A 25,214-nucleotide genomic window follows, 5' to 3' on the forward strand; every position below is an offset into this window, starting at 1 on the left:
AGCCTCATTCACACCGCCAGCGACTTTGTCAGTAGTCTCTGTACTGTGAAGTCGCTAGTAGGTGTTCCTTCTGATGTCACTTTAATGTTATTGGTGGACTGCACAACTGGCCATAGATTTAGAAAATCTGACCACAGATGAGATTTACTGCTGGTAAAACTAAGATATCATTCTAATTTGACAAGGAATCAGTTCTCTTGCCTCTAAAAATTGACATTCTGCAGGTGGGAGGGTTTTTTATAACCTGCAGCAGTGCTCGCTGCCTTATATCATTAATAACAATCAATCTATCAAAATATAAATCAAACCAACTCAGAAAGCTGATGGTATCTGACACGGTTTTCCACGGATAATTGTTTTATTATATCCATGCATGTGGTTACAAACAAATTATACTGAATGAGAAGAATCAGAAGGAGCTTTATTGCCATGTATGCCTACATGCACAAGGATTTTTTCATGGTGACAGAAGCTTCCAGTGCAAAGATAATACAAAAAAATATACATATACATACAAACATTTGAAATATACATATAAACATATATATGTAAACAGTGAAATATATAGAGGAAACTACAGTAGGGCAATAATGTTATTCAAATATGTTATATACAGATGTGCAAGGTGATTTAATGTATTGTGCAGAAGAGGTAGGATATGTCAAATAAATATAAATGGAATATAAATATGGATGAATAGTTGAATATGCACATGATTGTATTGCCACAATGGAGAGTATTAGGGGCAGTTTCAACTGTTCATATGGTGAATGGCCTGAGGGAAGAAACTGTTCTTGTGCCTGACTGTTCTGGTGCTTAGAGCTCTGTAGCGGCGGCCAGAGGGCAACAGTTCAAAAAGGTAGTGTGCTGGGTGAATGGGGTCCAAAGCGATTTTTCCAGCCCTTTTCCTCACTCTGGAGGTGTACAGTTCTTGGAGGGTGGGAATGTGAGTTCCAATAATCCACTCAGCAGTCTGGACTATCCTTTTAAGTCTTCTGATGTCTGACTTGGTAGCTGAACCAAATCAGACAGTTAATGAAGAGCAGAGGACAGACTCAATGACTGCCGAGTAGAACTGGATCAGCAGCACCTGTTGCAGCTTTAATTTCCTCAGCTGGTGAAGTACATCCTCTGCTGGGTCTTTTTCACAATGGAGGCAATGTGGGGGAGTAAGTCAGGCCGGATGGCTCCCTGGCCTGAGTCGGGCGATGGGGGTATGTATGTGTGTGTGGGGGGGGTGGGGGGGGTGGGGGGGGCGTGGCCAAGCAATGAGGGACAGCTGGGGGAGAATGATATCAATCAGCCGGGAGAGGGATAAAGTGGAGCCAGAGCTGCAGTTCGAGAGAGAGAGAGTGAGATGCATGAAGCCTGTCTGTGTATGTGTGTCTTTGTTTATACGTAGCTGGCTGAAAAGCAGTGCATGTTTTTGTTTTGTTATACACTGAAAAGTGTTTATTAAATGTCTGACGTGGATTGTTCACCCGGTCCCTGCTTTCTCCTTTCCACATTGAGAACCTGATTTGTCACACAGTGATGTGCTTCAGGTGGGCCAACACCAGTCTCTCAAATGACTTCATGACCACAGACATCAGGGCAACAGGTCTGTGGTCATTAAGTCCTGCAATCTTGGGTTTCTTTGGGGTAGGGATGATGGTGGAGCGTTTGAAGCAGCTGGGAACTTCACAGTGCTCCAGTGATGTGTTGAAGATCTGTGTGAAGATGGGGGCCAGCTGGTTGGTACAGGCTTTTAGACAAGTGGGTGAAACACAGTCTAGGCCCTGTGCTTTCCTTGTCTTTTGTTTCCAGAAGACTAGGCACACATCCTCTTCACAGATATTAAGTGCAGGTTGAATAGCAGGATGGGGGAGGAGGACGGTTGCAGGAGGTGTTGCTGTTTGTGTGAAGTGAAGGTCAAAGCTGGAATGGGGCATGAGACTGGGCTTTTCAAATCTACAGTAAAACACATTTGTCAGCCAGTTGTTGATTCTCTACAGTATTGGGGGTAATATCTTTCAGGCCACTCCGCACTGATGCAGGGTCGTTAGCTGAAAACTTGTTTTCCAGCTTTTCAGAGTAGCTTTTTTTAGCCGCTCTAATCTCCTTTGTCAGTGTGCTTTTGGCCTGATTAAACAAGATTTTATCCCCACTTCTGTAAGCATCCTCTTTGGCCTGACGAAGCTGCTGGAGTTTTGCTGTAAACCATGGTTTGTCATTGTTGTATGTTAAATAAGTCCTTAGTAGGAATGCACTTGTCCTCACAGAAACTGATATATGATGTCACAGTATCTGTGAGCTCGTCCAGGTCGGTTGCTGCAGCTTCAAAAACACTCCAATCAGTGCGGTCAAAACAGGCTTGTAGTTCCAGCTCTGCTTCATTTGTCCATCTCTTTATAGTCTTAACAATAGGTTTAGCTGATTTTAGTTTCTGTCTGTATGTTGGAAGATGATGAACCAGACAGTGATCAGAAAGTCCCAAAGCTGCTCTAGGAACAGAGAGATATGCATCCTTTAATGTAGTGTAACAGTGATCTAGTATATTTCTGTCTCTGGTTGGGCATGTAATGTGCTGTTTGTATTTGGGCAGTTCACGTGTGAGGTTTGCTTTGTTTAAATCCCCAAGAATAATAATAAGTCCAGGTGTTGTTGCTCCGAGTCTGTGATCTGATCAGTCAGCTGTTGCAGCGCTGTGCTCACACACGCTTGTGGAGGAATGCAAACACTCACCAGAATAAATGAGGCAAACTCCTGTGGCGAGTAGAAAGGCTTACAGTTGAGGAAGAGTGCTTCTACATTAGGGCAGCACATCTCCTTCAACACTGTTACATCTGTACACCAACTTGCACTGATGTAAAAGCATGTTCCACCACCACTCGTTTTCCCTGATAACTCCGCGATGTGATCAGCTCTGAACAGTTGAAAGCCTGGCAGATGTAATACGCTGTCCGGAATGGTTTCCGCCAGGTTTCCGTGAAGCACAGAGCAGCAGAGTTAGCAAAGTCCTTATTTGTACAGGTTAGGAGAAGTAGTTCGTCCGTTTTGTTAGGAAGAGAGCGAAGATTTACTAGATGTATGCTCAGCAGCGTGGTTTGGAAGCCACGTTGACGCAGCTTGACCAGCGCACCGACTCGCTTCCCTCGTTTGCATCTTCTCTGGTGAAACTGACATTACTAAACACAGGACAAACAAACAAAAACAGCAAAAGAACTGGAGAGCTCCACACCGAGGCGGCCATCCGTGGTGCCATCGTATGCTACTTAACAGTGAAATCCCTCAACATAACTTCTCGGTCTTGCCTGCACTAGACATCAGTATGTGACAGAAGACTGATGACATGATCTTCACTGTCTTTTCTCTCATTGGTTGTTGCTCCTGAATGTCACTCGTCATTTGCATAAAGTTAAACTTCTCAACTTTGTTGCGTTGCTTGCAATATGTTGTCACCAATGGTCTCTGTCGCTCGTGTTGCCTGAAGTTGCTGTGCTCTCATTGAAAATGAATGAGATCGTGTCTCTTTGTGAACAGGGCTTTACTTGCCCATATGGGTAAATGTCCATAACTAAAAACTAAGACACAGTACACAGTCATATGTAGCAATGTACTGCACCAATTTAGTAATGTCTAATTTAGCAATGTACTGCATTAATATATTTCAAGACTCAGACGCAGAGATGTATAAAACAAACTCCATAAAGTATAATGCACACAAGGTTCAAAATTTGTCACTTTCCAAATTATGAGCAACGTATTAGGAATATACAATATATGTAGTTTTGTGGGTGGTGTAGTAGACCAATCAAAAAGGGAGATACCTTCTCTCATAGCTTAGCTTACCCTCACGGTTTGTAAACTAAAAACTAAAATGGACACTAGTCTGTTGCTGTACAGTGCAATAAAACAAATAAACAGAATTTATAATAAAAAAGGACTTAAATATTGATCTGTTTCTCACCCACACCTATCATATCGATTCAGAAGACATGGATTAAACCACTGGAGTCTTATGGATTACTTTTATGCTGATTTATGTTATTTTTGGAGCTTCAGAATTTTGGCACCCATTCACTTGCATTGTATGGACAAAAAGAGCTAGGAAATTCTTCTAAAAATCTTCATTTGAGTTCAGAAGATGAAAAAAAAAAGTCATACACGTCTGGGATGGCAAAAGGTTGAGTAAATGATGAGAGAATTTTCATTTTTGGGTGAACTATCCCTTTAAGCTTCAGTGCCAGTGTTGTTCTAGCAATCACTCTTCTATGACTTTACAATGTAATAAAACATTGCTTTAAAGAAATTTCATTGGCTGTGGTTTTGACTATCAGTGGGGGACTTTTATATTTCTATAGTTTCCAAGTAAAAAGTTTCAAGGTTAAGAGAGCTACAACTGTCTAGCAAAAACATTGTTTTCAAATATTTTGGATATAGTAGCTGCAAAATATTTGGACAATAATGCCACATATTAAAATGTATAAATGTAAATCGCATTATGAAAGAAAACAATCAAACCAAGTGGCATTTATTTTAAAGAAAGGTAACAAGCACACTTTTCAAGCAAAACATTTCACAAACAGAAGTTTGTTGGTTCAAACCAGGGTCAGAAACTAAGGGGGGCTTGGGGCAAAAATGCACCAGCAAAAATGCCTCCAAACTTCAAAATGTGGGGGCAAAAATTGCAGTGTAGTAATTTCTTCTGTTTTTGTTATTTATTTTTAACATGTGACATAGTTCCTAATATTGTATGATAGTCCTCATATACTGTAACTCATATAAAACATTAGTTTATATTGATTTAATTCTTAGGGTAAGAGGTAGTAAATTCTCAATTTTGAGAATATGTATTTTGAATTGATTAAATTGACTTATTTAAAGGGATAGTTCCCCCAAAAATGAAAATTCTCATTATTTACTCACCCTCATGATATCCCAGGTGTGTATGACTTTTTTTTTCTTCACCAGAACTCATTTGAAGAAAATTTAAAAAATATCTCAGCAGGTCCTTAAAATGCAAGTGAATGGATTTCTCTTTTGAAGCTCCAAAATCACAGACAGTCGGCATAAACGTCATCCATACACCTTCAGTGGTTTAATTAATGTCTTCTAAAGCAATACGATCACTTTTGGTGTGAAAAAATATCAATATTTAAGTAAATTGTAACTCTAAATCATCGCTTCCGATAAGCTTCATGAGAGGGTGGAGTTCAAGCAGAGTTCTTGTGTGACGTATTCGTGTTGCCATGATACGGACGTACATATATTACACACTTTCATACCTCAAATGTGAATTTAAACCGTACTGAATTGCATACTTTTTTTTTTTTTTTTTATCATAAGGCGGCTTCCAAATTCACATTTGAGGTATGAAAGTGTGTAATATATGTTGTAGAGCAAAACGTCCACGTATCATCAAGTAATGTTAACCAGACCTTATTTTATTCATAAATCCAAAACACCCTTTATTAAACCCATAGTAAAATCCAGAGGGAACCCATGGCGAATTAGACTTCTGGGTTTGCATACAAACTGCTGTCACGGCTGAACAGCTCTATAGTTGTGACTGTTTATGTTTTAAATGGTTAGAAAAAAAAGTTGCCCTCAGAAAGGTAAACAATGCCCCTGAAAATCAAATCCAGGGGGGAAATGAGTGGTTCCAAAATGATAAACAGATGAAAGAGAGCTTAAATCTAAGTCTAACAAACAGTCTACTCCTTCACCACTGTTATCAGCATAGAATCAAAAGAGGATCCTGATAAGCAAAATATAGTCTATTAACAATTAATTTTAATATGTTGAGGTTACCTTTTGTTTGCTACACCAATGAACTCAAAGGACAAAGAAGGTTCTCTTAATTCAGAAGTGTTTAACTAAATTGAGAATGCTTTGTTGCACTATGTCTGTCTTGACACAGAAGTTTGGTTTTGTGTCCAGAAGGTTGCAATTCAAAGATGCAGTATAACTGTTGACAGATTGACTGACGGGAGCTGGGGCTACAGGTTTTCTGCAATGCAAATGCTACTGTCAAAGACAAATCCTACTCTTGGCTGCTTCTCCCCTCCATGCCAAGCCAAAGACAAAGAGGATCTGGCTTGGCAAAACCACAGTATCTGCTTATTCTGCCCTGAAAGAGACTTACTTCTGTCTGGAGAGCCTCACACACTATCAGAAATTATTTTCTCTTCATGGAAGGATGGAGCTTTGCCTCTGTTCAAAGTGATGGCTTGGACAAGTAAAAAGATTAAAGCTAGTGTGTAATTTGTTCTTCAGCTTTAAAAACTTTTAAATCAGCCATTTGAATTACCCTTTAGAAATGTAATCTTTTACCAATCAACAAACTGTAAGAAACCAAGCTGTCTTACAAAATCGCCAAGTATTACAAGTAATCAACTACAAAGCATTGTGAGACAAGCAACTGTTTTTGTCTTCAGAGAGGACTCTTGCTTCAGTGATACCTCAAACAACACCCACCATCTTCTCATGGTGATTTTCTCTCTGAAGGCTTGAGTTCTGCCGAGTTTATGGTGAGAACATGCAAAGGCACATCTCTATGGGCTCATGTATTTGTTTTGAAGTAACGCGTCTCACAACCACCTACTGTAAGAGACATTATGATGTTAACTTGGCACAAGTGGATCCTCAGCCTACTGTGTTTTTATCTGGAGAAGTCTACGTTCAGCATTAATAACCCTAAATAAGCCCTTATGGCATTCATACAATGATATAGTGGTGTAGAGGACTTCAGTGGTGTTGCTTGTGAAAGACTCAACCTCAATGCATTAAAACTCTGCATGGCTACTGTGCCATATTTTGATTAGTAGGCCAGAAACCTTGTTAACTAGTTTTTACGTGGAATCCCTCAGTAGATGGTGCTATAGTCCTCATTTGCTATAACAATGTAACAGCTAATGTATGCCTTTAAACTTTGCTTGGATTTATTTTTTTCTTGGACAAGAGTCCAAATTTTTTTTATTAAACACAAATATCATATAAAAAGCAAAATAAATAGAATGTAAAATATAATAAAATAAAAACCAAAGCATAATAATAATGAAAAAAATAAATAAAAAAAATAAATACAATTAAAATGGGAGCATAGAGGTAGTATAAAGACTTACTCGACAATCATGCAATAGGATAATAATAATACTTCATAAATAAATTCACCACTGCATATTTATCATAACTCACAGTTCAAATAATTAAATACTTGCTAAATGCAATGGACTAAGTGGAATCAAACCAATTCAATTTTGAATAGTTTACCCAAAAATGAAAAATCTGTCATCACCTTCATGTTAATTCAAACCAGACTTTCTTTCTTCTGTGGAACACAAAAGGCAATGTTAGGCAAAATGTTAACCTATTATATTATATTATTGCGATCCAAAAAAATTTAATGAAAGTGAATGGTGACTGAGACTGAACATTCTGCAACAACTCTTTTCGTGTTCCATGGATGAAAGAAAGTCAATGGTTTGGACCAACATAAGAGTGAGTAAATGATTAAAATTTTTGTGTGAACTATCCCTTTTGGTAAAAACAGCAGTTTAAAGAAAACTGTCCATTAAAGTTGATCCTCTGTTTTGCAATGCTATTAATAAAAGATCAACATCTGAGGGTGAGATTTACCTGTCAGAGGAGAAGAGGGCCAGGCAGGGGAAGGACACTCTGTGCCACTGTGCTCCTGTAGAAGTTCACTAGGTCATGGTGTCCCTGAAACACACAGCAATAGGCTGACATTAAACAAAAGAGAATGACAATGAACTACATAACCCTTTCATCAGCAGAGTTTTCCATAGGTGAAACCAGAACCATTCCCTCTGGCTGGCAAAACAGCATGTGAAGAGGACAAGGAAAGGGAAGGGCGGTTTGCATCTAATCAGTGCAGTTGCTGTGGAAACGGTAATCTGCTTGTGCGCTGATTAACAGCTAAACAATAGCTTGACAGATATTTATGGATGTGTGCCACTCCACAGAAGAGCCCATCAAGAAATATGGAAAACAAGCTCATGATAGTCTGCACTCAACACTCAAACACAGCCTCCGCAAACAAAGGAGACATTAATATTAATTAAAGCACAAACAAGACAAATATTCAGTCTCTTTTGCACATCTGAAATACTGTGGTTACTTTTTTATCTTTATTCACACCATTAGAAGTGTCCTTCAAACAGATTTTAAATATAAAAAGAAACACTGCATTTGTAAATTACAAATTAAGTTGCAAAATTTTTGAAGTTAAAAAAATCTGTTTGTCTAGACTTTATAGTCTAAATTTGGTCAATCCATTCGTATAACACCTTTCACAGTTCATTTGCTTGAACATGCGAGCCACTGTAAATGAGCTTCTCTACTAATAAACACGCAAAGTATGTCAAGATTTTAAATGAAAAATGACACTGTATATTTTGGGTTGTTTCTCACCAAAAACTATTGTATGCCCTCAGAAGACTTTGATGGACGAGTTGAATGGATCACTTTTATGACACATGACTAAAGTGAGTCACTATCAACTGCAATTGTATTGAAAAGATGGACCGAGATATTCATGAAAACATCTCCTTTTGTGTTCCGTATACAAAAGTAATTTAGGCTTGGGACACTTTTGGGTGAACTATCCCTTTAAACTGAAAATCATCTACCCACCCTGAAGTCGGTCACACTTGGGTTCTCTTCCACACTAAACAGAAACTAGTAGTCAGTCCTGTCTTTCACTTACATAAAGAATTGCCATGTAGTTAAAAAGTGTTTCTTTTGGGTCGTGGCTTCTCCGCCTATGGCAACAATGTGAGGAAGAAAAATAATATTCTATATATTTTTAGAAAGTAAAGTCTTAGGCCAGCTTCATCTTCACTATTGCTTTTGATTTCTATGACAAATGGCTAAAAATGTAATCCTAAATATGTGGACTAAAGAACTTCATGCTTTATTGAGATAAACAAGACATAAATAAATAAGACACTTTCTATGGAAAGCAGGGAAGGCAGTTAAAGTGACTCAGTGTGCACTGTGGTCTTGTTTTCTTTAGCAAATTAAAAACAACAGGCTGGTGAATGTCTTAACTGCAGCAGAAATACAACCCCCCTTGGCATGCTTTCTGCTCAAATTCTCTACTTTCAATCTTACTTAAGAGTTCAAATACTTTCTGTTGTTTTCTCACAAAGGATCACCAAGAAGTCCATCTCAGTCCAGCACGATTTCTAAAACTCAAACAGAATAATGTTTAAGATTTTGAAGAGGAAACTTCGGCCATGTGAGGACACTGTTGTACTGCCAGCTGCCAGTAAACTTGACTTGGTTTGGATGGCCAGTGCTAGTACTGCCACACCTCATCTGCTGTGGATGCATTGCGTTGAGATGCATTTACACTTCACCTAGAACAGGAAGTGGGAATGTGCATGATGGAGCACTCAGTGCAAACAATTGACCTTTCCCATGGTAGGCCAACTGTAGCTGTAGTGTGGGCACTCAAACACAAATCACACATTGTGATGGAATAATGGACTCTCAATTGTAACTGAAACTGAAACATAAATTGGCTAAATTGAAATGAAAGTGAATAGTGACTGAGGCTGTCAGTTCCATGGAAGAAAGTAAGTCATATAGATTTGGAACAATATAAGGGTGAATAAATTATGACACTTTTCATTTTTGGGTGAACTATCCCTTTAAGTCTCTAAACTGAGTTTGCCATGTTAAATGGAAAATATCCTTTGGGTCGATTTTTCAATTGTGTTTATTTGAGTAGTTAAAAGTTGTTCCATAAAGTCCAAACACGAATCCAAATGGTGTTTGGCTGACTTTATAATGGCCGTATTACAGCATTACTACACAATGAGCACTTCAACCCACACAAACACTGCATGACTCATCCACAGTAAACCAGAGGGGGTCCGCTGTGTTACTAAATATAGTTGTGAGACCAGCCAGAATAAGCATCTGGAATAAAACAGAAATCCCTCCAATGCTTTTCCATGTGTGTGCAGAGAACAGAGGCATCAGGAGTCAGCAAAAAAAAAAAAAAAAAAAAAAAAAACACTGTGTGACCCGCTTGAGTGAGGAAAGGAAAGAGAGGGGGAAAATTCCTTTACCATTCCCAAAAATGATCCCACATTGCAAACAACTTTCTCAGTAAGCCAGCTAATTCCCAAGTGGCCGTTCCTGAGCAGAGTGCACATGGCCTTTACCCCTCCCACTTGCCCTCAAACCATTGGCCCAGAGCAGGGAGTCCACAGAGATATTGTTAAACCATAAACCAAAATAGCCTGCTGTCAGCCAATTGGCATGCTGATGGGGCATGTTAGATTTAAATGTACAATCAATCCACAGAAAGATGCAGATTCACTTAAAGTCATGCTAAAAAATGTTTAATAACTGACTTCTCTGTTCCCACTAAACCATACAAATACATACAAATGTTAGTCAGACTGGAGGCGCCCCAGAATGAATCAGGCAGGGGAGAAGTGTGACGAGGAGGAGGGTGTGGCCGGGCCGTGATGGAGCACGGCTGGCATTGAATCAGCTGATCAGTGAGAGAGCGAGATAAAGGGCAGCTGGAGACGCTGGTTCGAGGGAGAGACGCGTGCGGCCATGCTGTATGCATGTCTGTGTTTGTTTATGTTTGTTTTATGTTGAGTTTTATCATTAAAATTTATGTTTACTGTTCAGCCGGTTCCCACCTCCTCCTTGCCTGTCCTTTACCTGTTACAGTTTTTAATAGCTATTTTCAGAACTACGGATGTCTATGATTCACTAGAGTGGGCCATTTTCATCAAGCCACAATGTGGCAAACAATTACCTAAACCTGTTGATCATTTCAAACAATGGCCAAAGTGATGAAATAAGCATTTTCATAGTGTTCTCCTTTATAACTGGGTAAACAGAAACATATCAACACCAGACACTAGTGCTACAGAGTTTCTATTCAGAGCCAACTTGACAATGGCTTCTACTAGAATAATAATAATAAATATAGCTGCAAGCAGCGATGATGAGCCCAAGCACCATGGGTCCATTTCCACTTGGTGGCTTTCAGAAAACAAAGCATGATGAACACAGCAACAACTCAACATTAATGTAAACTTAGACCCTAATCATACAATGAGTAATAGATATATGCCATCATTCCATTTTGACTACAACTTCACAAAATTTTCCATCAGCAGTGTTTAAACAATTTAAGCAATTTGGGTAAATGTAAGAGAACTTTTTCAAAGTCTGTTGTAAGTGCCACACTTCCTGCTGCCAGTTGGTGGTGCTATGACCGTGACCAACAGTAGCCACATCCATATGATTAGCCCTCCCTAAAAAAATATACAACTCAATTTTAATCTAAATCACACAATGCACGCGGAAGAAATGAGACTATTTTTGCCATTAATTTAGTGAATCGCCATGGCAACACCGTCCGATATTTAAAAATCTGTTCGCAATTTTTCATCTTCGATGTCTTGGCATAATGTTGTCTAAATGTGGTGACAGTCTCATGAATCACCATTCAGAGAATCTATCTATTTTTAATTGTAATTTACAATTAAATTTAATTGCTAACTGATTAATTTGACATTTTTGCTATAATTTAATATAATTCTTTATTGAAAAAAAATCTGTAGATCTAAAGATTATATTGTAATGAAGTTATTTACCATTTTTATTTATCCATAAATTGGCTTTAAATTAAATTAACAAATGTAATTCATGGCATTAGGTGTTAAGGTAGTTTAAGTAGATTTTAATATGAGCAAATTAGTCATTTAGGTTTGTAATTTCGTTGCAATTCTGTTGTTGCATTTTTTTCTCTGTGCACGGTCAAAATAAATGAAGTACATTAACTTTGAGTCTGCATTCGTTATTCATACGCACAATTATTTAAATAGCCTCTAAATTAATGTAGGACATAAATTAGTTTAGAATGCTATATGTTCGCCCATAGAATAATTATTCAAAGCATAAATTACCAACTGGTTACCAACAAACAACTATTTGTCACGGTTCCGGCATTTGTCATGTCTCAGGTGGAGACGGCACGCGATCAGCGTTTCCATGGGAACGGTGATCGATCTCGGGGAGATGCTGATCACAGCAATGATTTACTCGCCTGTTACCATCTGCTTCACTCTGATTGCACTCCCTACTTATTCCTTGTGTGTCACCTCATTATTTGCCCGTTTATGGTTAACTGTCATGTTAAATGTGCTCTCTCGTGTAGTTGGAGCATGCTCGTGTGTCTGTCATTTGCCCCCCCCGTAGAGGTGCGGTTACCTTCCTGCTTGCCGTCACCCTCGCCAGTTCTGTGCACAGTTCATGTGGAGGAGGATTCCTCGGTCTTTGCCTGCGTCTCGGGGACTATATCATCTGGTCTTTGCTTCGCAACACACCAACTTCAACGGATTCTCTTCGGATTGTTCCTGACTTCCACAAAGCACACTTATCATATGAACACACCCTTCACTAGCCCATTACGGCTTGCTGGATTTCAGCCTTCTGCAGCCGGCGCCAGGTGCGCCTTATCTTGACATTGAGAACTTTGTTAATAAAACCATTGAACCGTCATCTCTGCTTTTGTGTCCTTTGTCCCCTCCGTGACACTACTGAACCACGACCTTGCCACAACGTCATCATGACGGACTGGCACCGCTCCAAAGTTACACTGTGGCAATGAATACAGAAATGTCACTTTTCCGGTTGTCACAACGTAATCAGTTACATTGCCACAACTAAAGTTTGGTCATCAAATTATGGTATAGTTAGGAAATGGCCATGTAATTTGGCTAGCTGGAATTACAAAATGGCTGAATTTGCTGCTGCTTTTCTCAAATTTTGCAATGCAATTTTCTGCATTTTTTGGGGTAGTTTTGCAGTGAAAACTCACAAATCATCCTTATATACCTATGTAATTGTGTTACTTACATTTTAAATGCAATAACATGCAAATATTTTAGTGCATAATAACTGAATATGCAGTTAGCAACCAAAAAAAGAAATAATAAAATGCACGCAAAAATAAAATACATTTAAGTGAAAGTTGTGGGTGTTGAAATACCCTTAAAATACCCTTGTCTAGGCCTTCAGTGCGATTCATGCCATTAAGAAAACACAGTTTCACAATGAATAAGACGCTGTATGCCCATCATATATTACGTGGCAGTCAACTAATAATACCAATTGACATTTTAAAACACGTCCACGCACGAAAGCCAGAACCAAGGAGGTCTACTACAAAGAAAAAGCTCTCTAATAATATTTGCGATTTCAATTTTGTTTGCAATACACTTTGTTTCGTCAGGGTACACGGTTACTTTTCAAAACTTGATCCGACACTGAATGCTCCAGCAGCCTAATTTACATTTAGAAAACTCCTGATGTTGCTATAACAATGCAAAAAACACTTACCAATTTACCTGAAGTGAAAATGTGCAGTAACAAATAATAAAGACTAGGCAAGTGTGATCAAACTTTTCTACAGAGTTCTAGTCTAGTCACATTGAGTGTGTTTGTGTCCATCTGTGCTGTTTTATATATGATTTCAATGTAAACATGCGCTAGATAGATGTCTTTGACAGCTTGTTTGTGTTTTTAAATGCCATGTCAAGTTAAAAAGAACAAACTGTGAAACATCTCGAGTCAAGACACATACGTTTTGTGGCGCTGCATGTAATTTTAGTGCAAAAACAAATGCATTCACTCATGTGAACGCCATGTTGCATAAGAGGTTAAAGATTCTAATCCATCCATATAAAACTATATGTTTTAAATAAAGATTGCACCTCAGTTGATGTATATGAGTGGGGACACATTTGTTTGCATTTTTCTATGGGATTCGACTGGAAAAGAGCTCAAACTCAAACGCTTCAAACGTTTCCACACATGCTTGTAAGACGAAACTTCATTTGTTTACTTGTTGCCATATCAACACTGCGTAGATAAAAAAAAAAAAAAAAGATGGCACAACTCATGAACCCCCATGGCACAACAGAGCCATGAAACACTCGATTTATATAGGAAGAAAACACATTGCATGCCGGTGCTGCACATTAACAATCAGATCACCTGGTTGCCCCACACCTGAGAGAGAGAGAAAGACAAAACACACACAATCAATATGGGCCGAGAAGGCAATCACAATGGAGGTACATATTTCGCTTTTCTATTTCCTGGAAAAGAGCGCAAGCTGCAGAAAAACTGCTGACACTAAACGACATTGATAACAGCCAAAAACAAACATTTAGCATAAATTCAAAATAACACATTCCAGCGCCGGATCAGCAATCAAAACATACACAGATCAAATGAATCAAACACCATCTCAAGAACTGGAGATGTTTAACACATGAAATGAGAAATATAATTAACTGAAGAACGTAGTTACACATACTTCATATACATACCGTACGAAACAGGGATCCCTTCTAAACAGGACACTAAATATCTTCTGTTATTTTGGGAAGCATTCATGGAGCTTGGATGCCATCTGCTGGACATTTCTTGTAATTGCCACTCATTACATATACACATTATGACAGTTTTCTGTTCAGTTAATATTTTTACTATATTTTATTTATATAAAAATTAAGACGTTTATTAGCAATACATTTTAAAAACCAAGCTTACCAAATACCTCAAAACAGGTGAATATGCACAAAAATGAATGATGAGATTTAATGCATTGCCATGGCAACAGTATTTAAGATATCAAGAATCCCTTCAGAATTTTAAATCTGCACTGTCTTGACATTATTCTAAAATCTTTTGAAGCAATTCAGGTTAACATAATAGGGATATTTCAAAGTCTGTTAAAAGTGACATAATTCCTTCCGCCAGTTGGTGGCGCTATGGCCGTGACCCACAATATCCACATCAATGTGATCAGCCTGTAAGGACAAACATTTGGCTCAAATTTGATGTAAAATCACACCATGCATGCAGAAGATATGAGACATTTCCTTATTCCATTTTTTTGACGTTAATTTATCGCTTCGCCATTGCAACACCGTTCGATATATCAAAAATCCCTTTGCAATTTAGCATCGTCAATGTCTTGGCATGATGTTGCCCACATTTGGTACCTGTAACATGAAATCCCTGGGAGGAGTATATCAAATTCCTGAGCATGCATTTTTCAAACAATCCAAAATGGCCAACTTCCTTTTGGGCAGAGCTTATGACTGTCAATGCAAAAGTTGTCTGGCTTGATGAGATCTACATGTGTACAAAGCTTGGTGACTGTAGCTCAAAAGGGATGTGCTACAGAGTCCCTCGAACAGGCCCATGTTCTAGGTGGTGCTGCACAGCCCCCCCCCCACCCCCCCGCAAGTTTCCCACGCCCTAATGGCCAGCGACTCTGATGTGTGTGCAAACTTTCAAGAGTTTTCACGCATGTTATGTACCCCAAAAGTACTGAAAACCTTGATAATAATAATAATAATAATAATAATAATAATAAAAATAAAAATAATAATCCTTAGAAGAACCATCATTGCTCGGGCCCTAATAATTATAATAATAATAATAATAATGATAATAACCAGTTAGTAATTGTGTTCTCATAAACAATGACGAGCGTGATTTGGACGTTGCAATTTCATCTGAAAATAAATTTTTACTTAAAAAAAAAAAAAAAAAAAAAAAAAAAATATACATCACCCTGAAGAACCATTTTATATGAGCTAGTGAATGCAAAAGTTAATTAAAAATGGTGAAATACTTAAAGGGATAGTTCACCCAAAATTGTAACATCATTTTCTGAAACTGAGCATTCTGCCTAACATCTCCTTTTGTGTTCCATGGAAGACAAAGTCATATGGGTTTGGAACAACTTGAAGGTAAGTAAATGATGACAGAATATTCATTTTTGTATAACTAAAATTAAATTGTGACCAGTTACAGGATGTACTGCATACTGCTTTTTAACCATGGACATGTTATGTGTCACCTAATGCATCCTCTTTACACTCAGTTATATACTGATAGAGATATACTGACCTGACCAAAGGTGTCCTTTATGTAACATTATCGGAGAGTGGCATCCCACGCAAATTTGTAAACCATTTGAAAAGTTTAAATGTTTGGTTGGCGGTGCTGACTTACTAATTATGTTAACTTCCTGTGATCTAAAGACACCTGAATCTGGTTCAGCGGCATCAAAGCCTACAGTATGAGGTCACGGGCATCACAGTGGAATGTTATTATGCAGAAAAAAAAACCTGTTACTGTATTTGTCCTAATTCTAACCAGACATCCGTTTAAGATCTTTAAAAAATAAATAAATAAATAAAAAGGCCTGGATGATGTTTACTTTAACAGGAGAAAACAAGCAATTACCTCATTCTTGTTTGTGAACTTGGAACATTTCAAACTACAGTTTAAATGCTCAAAATAACATTTGCCCATTGATTACAGGTAACGATAACAATGTTGAAGCCTCAAACTTTCAGTCAAACAGGCAATGCAGCAGACTAAGAAAACAATGTCCAGACCACCAGGGAAACACCATGCTTACAATCATTATAAATACCAGGACCTCCAACTCTCCAAGTCCTGCTTGAGCACAGCTGTGGTTCAAAGGTCCTCTCTGCATACACACACACACACACACACACATCAATTGCAGACATATGGACATGGACTGCGGGATGGAAGGCAATTTAAAAACACAGGCAGTTCTTTTCAACATGGTCAGAATTCCTTTGATTTTGATTAATCAATAGGGAACACTCCTTGCCATTCATTCTTTCAGCACGTACTGGTTGAGGAAGGACTCATATGTGAAACATACTGTAGTGAACTGACACCTGGGGTGGGTAAGATTTAGTCAGTCATCATGCTTTATTTTAAGGTCCATGTCTAATGACATATGCATTAGGTATTCTATGATATATATTTTGGTAAGAAAATAAATATTTTTCAAAACACTCTAAAAATATATTTAGAAAAACCGAGAAAAAAAAAAAGATGTTCATATAAGCTGAGAAGCCCCAAAGCCTTAGGGGGGGACAAAAACCTGTGAACTTATGTTGGCAATTGATTCTATGCAGGCAAACTGGCACAGATACACAGAGTTAAAACACATGGCCCTGCCCTTTAAAAGCTGCGTTCAAATATTATTCTTAACTTTAACACACATGCACTATCTTGGACACCTCTGTCTGGTTTGCCTGGCACATTATAGTGAAGTTAATTAATATGAAAAGCTGCCAAAGTAATATCAAGAATAATCTGGTCCTTCCAGTCCTGGGTGCTTGTCAGTCTATTTAGAGACAACTTCTTTGGGAATTCAAATGTATTACAGTGTGCTGCAAACTGTTAAAAACAAAGTAACACAAGTATAGTGGCATTATAGGTCAGTGTACCACACCCCTTTGTGATTTACCATGTTCTTCGCTGAGCTCTTTGAAAAATAAATTACAAAATTAACTATTCTATATTGCAAGGAAAATTTACCTACGGTCCAGAAAATATTGAAGTAATAAAGCTATCAGTTTGAGGATTCCCTACCTGTGTCTTTGACTGCTGCAATGTAGAATAATTCCTCAGAATAACACTGGGAGTGTTTCAGGTACCATGCCTCCACACAAAGGCCAAAGGTCACTGCATGACAGCGTTCAAAAATGCTGCTTTGCAGACACACCCATTATGCCATGAATGTGTGCATAGTTAACAACATTTAAATTAACTAAATACCATTTCAGCAACAAATAGCTTCAAGACTACTTCAATCTGCACTCAATGCCCTCACAGCTGTTGAGTTGAAGCACAGAATATAGTTTAATTAAATTTTGTATTATCCAAGTCAACTACATCTATCTATCTATAGTATAATATATATATATATATATATATATATATATATATATATATATATATATATATAAAAGTGTCACATTCAGCCCCGTTATATTATTGCATACAACATTCCTAACCTGGCTGTTTAAAAAAAAAAAAAAAGAGCATTTCATTGTGCATAAAATAAACAAATAAAAAGTTTTAGTCGGTCCATATTCTCAAATGTTAAGTCAAAAGTAAAATGAGGGGGGAAACGCTTCAATATACAGTTCACATGGTGTTACACTTGCACTGATTCCTACTACTCCAGACTCAAGCTTCATAATAACAGCGAAATACCACATTGTTTTTATTCAGTACAGTTGTATGTAGAGTAGCAATATTCACAGAAAGCAGTGGCATTTGGTGGTGAAGCGGCTCAGACTATGAGCACAGGCCAGGGGCTGTTCAATCAGATGGAACACAACAGACTCGAACCGAATGCGTGAATCTCGAGACACATTTCCAAGTTGAACATCTTTCCTGAAAAAGCAATTAAACAACTCATTGCTTAATCTGAGAAATGCTTATAAGAGAGCAAGACGCAACTGCCAAAGACCTCCACCAACTGTAAGGGGCTGTTCACACTGAATGCTTTTGCAACCATATATTTGTTTTTTCTATGTAAACGTGTGCTAGATGAACATCTTTGTTTCCCTTTGTTTTTGTTTATTAAGCGTCTCGTGCAGGAACGCTGTTTTTTAGATGATGTGTCTAATTAAAAAGAACTTTAAAAGCATATTGAGACACCTGCTTTCTGTTAAACTGCATTTGTTGCGCTGTGTCTAGCCTTTTTTAGCGCAAGAATGTGATCGATCTGAAGTCAACGTATTACAGTGAGGATACAATTTTTTATTGAAATCAGATGCGTTTGATTTGTTTATACATTTCTCTCGGCTGCATGAAGATATTAATTTGCTTTCTCACGTCACTAGCTTTAAATATGCAACTTAGCTGGCTAACGAATGCATAAACGTGATCAGCTGGATATAAACTAATGCAAATAGATGGTAATAGATGGTAACAATCATGACATTTAAACATTTGGGTAGGACTTGCGTGTATTTTTGTCACATTGTTCTAACCACTTGAGGTTAGCTTTAATGTTAACGTCCTCTCAGCCTTGTCTGCAAACATACTGCTGTTCTCTACTAATGCAGCATCTTGTCAACAAATTAATTACTTTATAATTATATGTCAACATGTAGTGTACTGTATACACACCTTTACGTTGTTGATGTTTTAAATTTACATCTGAAGTGTTTCGCTCCATGCAGAGTGTAGGCATCAGTAAAGTGATAGTTTTTATCTCGCCTCTAGAGGCCACTTTCATACTGTATAACGACAGCAGATCCTTCCCAGCCGCTCCGCCACTGGACGCAACGGGAAAAACTATCAGTGTGGATTTTTGGTGATAACCGATAGTTCCAGAAATGTGTTAATCAGCACTGATAATCGGCCAAACTGATATATCGGTCGACCTCTAAAACTTACTATGAGAAACACTTTGAAAAGTTTATTGTGTCATATTGCTAAAAATTGTGTAAAGCTGCCAGTCTTCAATCCAAAGAAGAATTACAGACTTTATAAGCTATTATTTATAAATCATTTACTTATTTTAATTAATGCATAATTATTTAACTTGATAAACCCTTAACTACCTTCAAGAAAGTGTGATCAAGACACAGATTTTTGGACTTCAGTTCAGAGAACAATTACAATCGTTACTATATTTAAACTACTAATGCACAATTCTTAAATGTGATAAATAATTAAATACCCCAAACATAGTTTTGACTGTTTTAAAGACATCTTTTTTTATTATTTTTTTAAATTCAGCCTCCACATTTAGGGTACAACGGGGCTAAAGGCACCTCTTAAGGAAAATTAGCTTTTTTACTGGTCAAAATTTTTTATCAAGATATAAAAAATAACAATAATAATAATAATATATATATATATATATATATATATATATATATATATATATATATAAAATTTTTTATTTATTTATTTATTTTATTATTATTATTATTATTATTGAAAATTGATGGAGCAACATAATTTGTTTCGATTAAAATTCTGTTTGAAAAAAAAAAAAAAAAAAAGTGGTGATGTTGGCAGTGGTTCTCAAATTTATTTGGTCAGGACCCCCTTTGAAACAACAAAAACTTTTGCGGCCCCCTTTTCAAAAAGAAAAAAACCTAACCGAAAGTGATCAAAATTTATAAGATTAACAGCATTTTCTTTCATCGTCATATAAAAAAGTTAAAATATTATGAAAACTGAATGAAAAGTTACACTTCACAGAAAAAGAATCTGAATGAACATTTGTCACAATGCCAACATTGTTCTGTTATTTTGTGCATACTTCCTGTATTACATAAATACATAAAACATTTGAATTATGCCAATACACTTTCAAATCATACAAAAAACATAAGCAAAAATAAATAAATAAATAAAAGTGATACTGCTGCAGGAGCAACACCTGGGCATGAACACATTGCAAACCGAATCCTCCGTTCATCTGCATTTAAATAGCAGAACGTTTCTCTCAATGGCGACTTTTACACTGGATAGTTTTTTTTTTTAAAGATAATAATAATAGCAAGGATTCATACCTGTGAATGTTAATCCGCCTCAGTAATTATCTATAAAAGCATTTTTAAACTCCAGTAAACTTAATAAATAAACGACTGTGATTGTCCCATCCTGGCCAGCGCTGAGAAAAGTTACAGGTACCACGTGTCAGCGACAAGCCTGAGGGAGGAGAGGATGGTGATAGGCTGTCCAAGTTCCAAAAGTACCATACAAGTCGCCCTTCACTCTAGTGCCTTATATATAAATTCTTCTGAAGCCATTCGATAGTGTTGTGTGAGGGACCGACCAAAACATTAGTGTTAATTCATCATTCCCCCATTTGAAACTGGCGCGCGAGACATCTTTGTTTACATAAGCGCATATACAACGCACCTGACACTATTACATGCTTTGTGCAGTTCGAGCTGCGGTGCCTGCCAAAAGTTTAAACAAAATATCAACACGGTTCTCAAAGTGTGGGGAGCGCTTAGGGGGTTTAAACTGATATCGTGTAGATACCGGGCCAATAGTTATAGGGCACAATCTGCCAACTAATGCAAATAATTTTGAGACACCAAGACGCGTTTGTGAGTAACAAATTTAGAAGATGCTTACTCAAAATAACTACTACAGAAAATAAGTCAACCATTTCCTGTTAAATTCAAACACATTTGGCATTTTATTACATCTCAGGTATTCTATAAACAAACTAATCTCTATTATGATTGGATGAGTCCATGTGAACCCACTTTGAACATTTTTCATAACAAATCTATTCCCCCACTTAAGAAAAACAATGTGTTTAATAGGGGCCTTTAACCCCTGCAACAGGGGGGCTTTTTATCCCAAATACTATCCTTTCACTTATTGGACAGTTATTGAAATTTTTTTGATTTGAACAAAATTGAAAATGATAAATGAGTATTTTGTCTCTGTGTGTTAATTTCAGGGATTTTCATTAGCAACATAAAGTTGCTACATTTAAAAAAAATAAATAAAAATAAATTAATCAAACTGCCTCAAAATCAACCTTTAGAGACCACACGTAAAGATCTCATGGATTAGGAACATTTTCCAGTGTTTAGTGACAAACGTGTTTAGGAAAGTTATGTGGTTGTTTTTGTTACTATTTAGTGTTTTGGGAGAAAATAAAATCATTGGAGCTTTTTACCCCGCGGAGCTACCCCTAGTGTTAGTGTCACTCGTAAGGTACAACCCCTAAAATGTCTAAAGAGTTCTGAGACTCACAGGACAACGTTTCAGAAGCAAAAATGTACAAATGAACATTTAGCCTGTTATGTAAGAATGAAGTTTATGACTCATTCTTCTGGATTAGCCTATTGAGCAGGTATCCAATTCATAAACTGTCAAAGCACTTCTAATGTACTAGACAAACTACTGTGTTTCATTCAATCAACTGTCCGACAGTTGCATCTTATATTCAATACACAGGCAACAGGACATAACAGTCCGAGAGGAGGAAATCTTACCGTTGTTTTTGGCTTCCAAATCAGGTGAATTCACATAAAGGCCACATCTAGAATAAAATAAACTTCCGACAGGACATTTATTTTCTTTCTTCGCTGGAGTAGCAGTTAGTGTTGGAGAAAAATGGCCGCTCTTGTATGGCTGGACCCGATGATGTAATGAAGTTGTGTTAACTCTTCACAACACACTCCCAGCTGACACACCGCGTCCACACTGCGAAACAGGGAAGTCCATTATTCATTTACATTTTCATTTTGAGTAATCCTCAAAACAGTTTAGTCTAAATGACGAAAACACAACAATGTGAACAAAAAACAGAGGAATGCACATAATGGGAATAATATGCTGCTCCTGTAGGATTTATTAGTCACATACTTTCTTATCCGTGTAAGATCATGAACCCTAAAATTAAATGTTTATGATCAGTCCAAGAAGGCTATAAGCAAAAATGTAGGTGATAAACATAGACATTTTGGGGGGTAAACAACAACAACAACAACAACAACAACAACAACAAGAAAGAAAAACTGCTTATGTGATCATGAATTATGTCAAACAATATAACAATTAATAAAGATAGTGGTCTTTCATAAACTTTTTCTTTTGTATGATACTGCCATCTGGTGTGGGGAATTAGCTGGCAATTTTTATAGAAGTTTGCATAACATTAGAGATAAAGAACAGCCCTTGATATAGCCAAAAGCTTCAGTGACAGTAACACACTACTGGCTTTATGGGTGACCTTTTGTTTCAATAGTCATTTAGAAAATTGGAGATCACACAATCTGCAAACCAAACGAGAGCCAACATAACCGCAAACTAAACTGAGATAGTATGAGTCATGGGAAAGGTTGCACTTTTTCCCCTTTATCTCTCTCTCTACTCTTGTCTACTCCCACATAGTTGGATCTCAATGATCATATCCCACATTGCCCACACTTCCCTGCAGATGGAGGTGTGAAGCTTAATCACGGCCCAGTATAGTGTGTGGTTTGTGGCAGGGGGGTGTGCTGGGGGAGGTAGGCTGGAGGCTGGATGCCAGTCATATCTCAGAGAGTGCTGGCGTGAGATGTGACTCATTGTAGAGCTGTGTGTCTTTACATTCTGCTTCACACAAAGCAAGAGATGATTGGCAGGATGGAGCCCCAGCTGCCTGAGAGGCTTTGGGGCCCCAGTGGCTGTTTGGCTATTAATTTAGTGTAGAATCTGACTGTGCAACCACAAAGCAATCTGACTACAGAATAAAAATAAATCAACTTGACAATATAATGTATTTTATGGTATGAAAATATTTGAAGTCTCTCTCTCTCTCTCTCTCTCTCTCTCTCTCTCTCTCTCTCTCTCTCTCTCTCTCTATTTAATTTAGCTAAAAATGAACATTTTGTGCAGGAGTTATGGCAAGGTGGTCAGTGCATGTGAAATGTTTCATGATGGTGCTTATATGGGCGATGAGGGTTCAAATCCACTTACTGATCATATTCCCCCAATAGTTTCCTGTCTCCTCTCATACTTTCAATGAAATGGAAAAAGATTTAATAATAATAATAATAATACAAATCTTAATAATGTATTTTTGTAACCTATTAAAAGGAAAGTTTACACCCCCAAAAAATAAAATAAAGTTTTGTCATCATTCACTCATCCTCATGTTGTTCCAAACATATATGACTTTCTAGCCTCCATGGAACACAAAAGATGATGTTAATCAGAATGTTAGTCTCAGTCACCATTCACTTTCATTGCATTTTTTCTTTCAAAGAAAGTGAATGGAGAATGGAGACTGATTATCATCTTTTGTGTGCCACAAATTAAGTTCATCATACAGGTTTGGTACAACATGAGGGTGAATTAATGATGACAGAATTTCCATTTTGGGTGAACTATACCTTTTAATGCTGTATGTGAAAAGACTTAAAGGTGCACTCAATTATTTTTTCAACATTAAATCAAAGTTTTACTCATAAAGAAATTGATTGTAATTTTGAAACCTACTGTATGTATATAATCATAACGAGCCCTATGAGACGAGGGCTCTAGTCATATCAGTACCTTATAAATGCTGTTTTATTCTACATGGGGCAGGGGCACCCTCATGGGGGCTGCCATTTTAGAATCACATGACCAACTGAATACTACCCGCTTAATCTCAGCAACCAACCTGTTATTGGACACTTTCACTCAGGGATTAAATTAATCATGGCTGACTCTGAATAGTACATTTCTACAATGGCATCGGTAAATGAAAACTACTGCATTTAAAATGATAGTTCACCCATAAATGAAAATTCTCTCATAATTTACTCACCCTCATGCCATCCCAGATGTGTATGACTTTCTTTCTTCTGCAGAACACAAATGAAGATTTATAGAAGAATATTTCAGCTCTGTAGGTCCATACAATGCAAGTGAATGGTGTCCAAAACTTTGAAGCTCCAAAAAGCACATAAAGGCAGCATAAAAGTAATCCATAAGACTTTAGTGGTTTAATCCATATCTTCTGAAGTGATATGACAGGTGTGGATGAGAAACGGATCAATATTTAAGTCATTTATTTAATATAAATCTACACTTTTACTTTCATATTTTCATTTTTTTTCCTTACAAAAAGAGACCTTTTTTAATTCCAAGGCACACAGAGGTCTGTCAGTCTATTGGCTGAGGTTTTCGTATATTGAGGGTCTGCAAATTGACACATTTTAGAGCCTAAACAGAAAATGATTTGACTTCAGTTTTGTTTACCCTTACAAAAATTAACCATGGTTTCACTACAGTAACTATAGTTTAACCATGGTATTTAGTTAAACATTTACTACAATATTACTTTAGTAAAATCATTGTTAACAATTTTTATTTTTTTATTACTTATTAACAAAAATTACACACAATAATAAGAAATGTCACCTTTAGATATATTGTTATTTTAGCATGAATTTACTTCAGTAGCAGTGGTGTAGTAGTGTCTGAAGAGGTGGGCATACTTTGAATTTATGAAAGACCCCCCCCCTTAAAAAAAAAAAAAAAAAAAAGAAAACACATGCACCCAATCTCTAAAATTCATTTACAGTACAGTACATATACATATACAGTACATATGTAAAATGTGTAAGATTTTCTCCATTAAAAATAAATAAATAAATAAATGACTGTTGTAATTATAGTCCCACATGAACTTACAAAATGTATATCAGGGTAAGTTTCTTGCTGGCATGGTGTAGAGTACACTGCTAAGAACCATGATATGGTAACTTGATAAATATGTATTTAAATTAATAGGTGTCATTATTGTTCCTTTTATTAGGCTACTATGAAAATTGTTAATAATTTATTATTAT

At 37.1% G+C, this 25,214-nt stretch overlaps 1 protein-coding gene across 5 annotated transcripts in view; it reads right to left on the reverse strand.

Moving 5' to 3' along the window:
• LOC127449949 (myocardin-related transcription factor B-like) overlaps positions 1-22,022 on the reverse strand; it is a 56,144-nt gene extending 34,122 nt beyond the window's left edge. For 4 of the 5 annotated variants that reach the window (XM_051713595.1, XM_051713596.1, XM_051713593.1 and 1 more), the window contains exons 1-2: positions 21,885-22,022; positions 7,621-7,704 (exon numbers count right to left, since the gene is read on the reverse strand). The gene's annotated coding sequence lies outside the window, so the exon portion shown is untranslated. Of the gene's footprint in view, positions 1-7,620; positions 7,788-21,884 lie in introns of those variants that run through there. The other variant, XM_051713592.1, reaches the window with a different exon arrangement.
• Between the last annotated feature and the right edge of the window lie 3,192 nt (positions 22,023-25,214).

The sequence above is a fragment of the Myxocyprinus asiaticus genome, chromosome 13 (genome assembly GCF_019703515.2).
Source record: "Myxocyprinus asiaticus isolate MX2 ecotype Aquarium Trade chromosome 13, UBuf_Myxa_2, whole genome shotgun sequence".
NCBI classification, from domain to species: Eukaryota; Metazoa; Chordata; class Actinopteri; order Cypriniformes; family Catostomidae; genus Myxocyprinus; species Myxocyprinus asiaticus.